This window comes from Vicia villosa, linkage group LG2 (genome assembly GCF_029867415.1).
Source record: "Vicia villosa cultivar HV-30 ecotype Madison, WI linkage group LG2, Vvil1.0, whole genome shotgun sequence".
NCBI classification, from domain to species: Eukaryota; Viridiplantae; Streptophyta; class Magnoliopsida; order Fabales; family Fabaceae; genus Vicia; species Vicia villosa.
In genome coordinates, this window is record NC_081181.1 from 62,207,062 (window position 1) to 62,210,494 (window position 3,433).

A 3,433-nucleotide genomic window follows, 5' to 3' on the forward strand; every position below is an offset into this window, starting at 1 on the left:
GCGCTAAAAAATACTTGCTACAAGTGGTACGCTCTTCTATAAATAGAGGTGTGTGTGTGTGCAGTTGAAGTATTAACTCTTTTTTTCTTCTTACTGCAAATAATTATAAATGGATTCAGTTTGGGTTGTAGTCTTTTTTGAGGAAGGTAGTCACATGCGGTTTTGTCTGAACCCGCATTGGGATTTCAAGAGAATTGTTAGAGCCATTAACACCGGGTTTCGTCAACTAGATGGTCCAACCAGGAAAGTTAAACAAATAGATTATCGTTGTCCATACATTACGTTGACAGATAATAACCCAGAAGGCACCTACATGTATTATTGGGATGGTGTGAAAGACGATGTGGATGTGGATCTAATGTTTTGGACACACAGTGGAGAAGTTAACCGAGGCGTTGAAAATCCACTTGTTCTTGCAGTGATACTTGAGTAGTTTAGATTATGTGTTTTTTTTTGTATTTGTTGCAATGTAATTTCGTGTTCTACCAGTTGTTTTGTGTTATTTTATTTGATGCATTGTAATTTCGATTTCTACCAGTTATTTTATGTTATTTTATTTTTTGCAATGTAATTTCGTGTTCTACCAGTTGTTTTGTGTTGCAAACGCTGGATCATTTAATTAAAATTAATGTGGTTGTTGTGTTAGTTGTGGTTGTCTAAACATTAATTAAGCTAACAGATATTTACCATTGTGTGTTGGTCTTTTACATTCAATTTGGAATCTTGAGGCAGGCATAGATCAGCGTGCGTCTGTCTACTCTCGTCATGTTGGAATCTTGAGGCAGACATAGATCAGCGTGTGTCTGTCTAGTCTCGTCATGTTGGAATCTTGTGGCAGACCTATATCAGCGTGCGTCTGTCTAGTCTCGTCATGTTAGAATCTTGTGACAGACCTAGATCAGCGTGCGTTTGTCTAGTCTCGTCATGTTGGAATCTTGTGACAGACCTAGATCAGTGTGCGTCTGTCTAGTCTCATCATATTGGAATCTTGGGACAACGTGCGTCTCATCATCTTGGGACAATGCAAAGCTGTAAGCATGTTGGTAACATTGTGCAATAGAGCATTACCCTATATAAGACAACCAATATTTCTAAACATTACAACACACACAAACAATATTGCCTATTATCACCTGATATTACAACACCCAAACACTAACCCGAAACAATGGCTTCATCTCCCCAATACTTGGTACATGCCCATCTAAACGGTGAGACTTACTCACATGAAATAGCCGGTTTTGTGATGAGAAACACTCAAGTTGTGCCATTTTTGTTAAGCAAAAGAGCCACCTTTACATCCTTCATTCACCGACTTCACGCTAAGATTGCAATGGGTCCTATTGCAAACATTTTTTACCAATGTCCCTCTTTCAATAACAACAACACCGTCAAGTTTTATGAGATGGAGATTGCAAATGACGAAGACCTCCAAGATATGTTTGCTACCCACGAATATATAGGTTGAGACACAAGAAACTCATATTGTCTAGTCGCAAGTTATTGACCCACCAGTCAATGAGCAAGAAGAGGTTGATGTCATAGACGAGAAAAAAGAAGATCTGGAAACTGATTTTGATGACATGGTCAACGAGGAATCCGACGACGAGCAACACATGTCGGTGCCTCCAACTCATGTGTACGCACCTCCAACACATATGAGTAACTTGAATCTGCAAGGTGACGAACCATCATCCGACATCTTCTTCACACCGTACATCCAAAATGACGATGAGTTAAAGGAAGGAGACAAGTTTCCTTCTAAGGAGGCATGTCTTAGAACAATAAAAAATGGCACATGGCGCACAACGTTGATTTTGACGTAGATCGTTCAAACCTGGAACGATATGTAATCACTTGTAAAAATCCATAATGTGGCTTCAGACTGTTGGCTTCTTATAAAAAGAGAAGTAATGCATGGGTCATAGGGTCGATTACGCAACAACACACATGTGTCAACCCTAACACTTCCCAGGATTATACGAAACTTAGTGGCGATCTTATCTGTTAGGAGATCTTGCCTCTCATAAGCTCTGATCCATTTTTGAAGGTCAAAAATATTATCTCGCATATCATTACAGCCTACAACTACACTCCATCTTACAGAAAGGCGTGGGTTAAAAAAACAAAGGCAATTGAAAAAGTCTACGGCAACTGGGAGGAGTCATACAAAATTCTTCCCCGCTACCTTACTGCGCTACAAAGTTACGCACCTGGCACTGTTACTATTCTAGAGACACTGCCCGCGTATGCCCCTTATGGAAGCCATGTCCAAGGAAACAGAATATTCCATCGCCTTTTTGGGCGTTCAAACCTTGCTTACGAGGCTTTGCACATTGTAAACCTATAATTCAAATTGATGAAACATGGTTATACGACAAATACAAGGGAACCATGCTTATGGCGGTTGCACAAGACGGGAACAACAACATATTTCTAGTGGCGTTCGCAATTGTTGAAGGTGAAACTGCCGCGGCTTGGAGTTTCTTTCTAAGGAACCTCCGAGAACATGTTCCTCCTCAGCCTGCCATCTGTTTAATCTCTGATAGGCACGCTTCCATTGAGAGTGCTTATAACAATCCAGCAAACAGATGGCATGACCCGCCATCAAAACACGTCTATTGTATTCGCCACATTGCCCAGAACTTCATGCGGGAGATCAAGGATAGGCAACTCAAAAAGGCCCTGGTTAATGCTGGTTATGCATTAACCCAACCCACATTCCACCATTATCGGAGTGAGATTGTACTGACAAATCCAAATGCGGGAAGTTGGATAGATAACCTTTCTAGGGAGAAATGGACAAGGGCTTATGACAAAGGCGTGCGATGGGGCCATATGACGAAAAATCTGGTAGAATCCATGAATGGAGTTTTCAAAGGCATTCATAACCTTCCTATCACAGCACTAGTGGAGGTAACCTACTTTAGGATGGCTTCGCTATTCTCAACGAGAGGCAGGAAGTGGGTTGATGTTAGACAATCTGGTCAACTATTAAGTGATAGTTGCATGAAATTTATGCAAGAGCAATCGGCAAAAGCAAACACTCATCAAGTAACTTCTTTTGACCGATTCAACCGCACGTTCAGTGTGCGCAAAACAACTGACCACAATGAAGGTTTGCCAATACAACAATATAGGGTTCTGCTAGACGAACATTGGTGTGACTGTGGAAGGTTTCAAGCTTTTCGTATGCCTTGCTCACATGTCACATCTGCATGTGCATTTGCGCACCGCGACGCAAAATCACTACTGTCTCCAATTTACAAGGCTCAGACATTGCTCCGAGTTTACAATGCTGCGTTTCCAGTGGTAGCCAAGGAGGATTACTGGCTTGAGTATGATGGGGAGGTAGTTTGGCATAATGACGCAATGCGGCGAAAGAAAAAGGGTCGCCCCAATAGTTCGCAAATTAGAACCGAAATGGACGTCC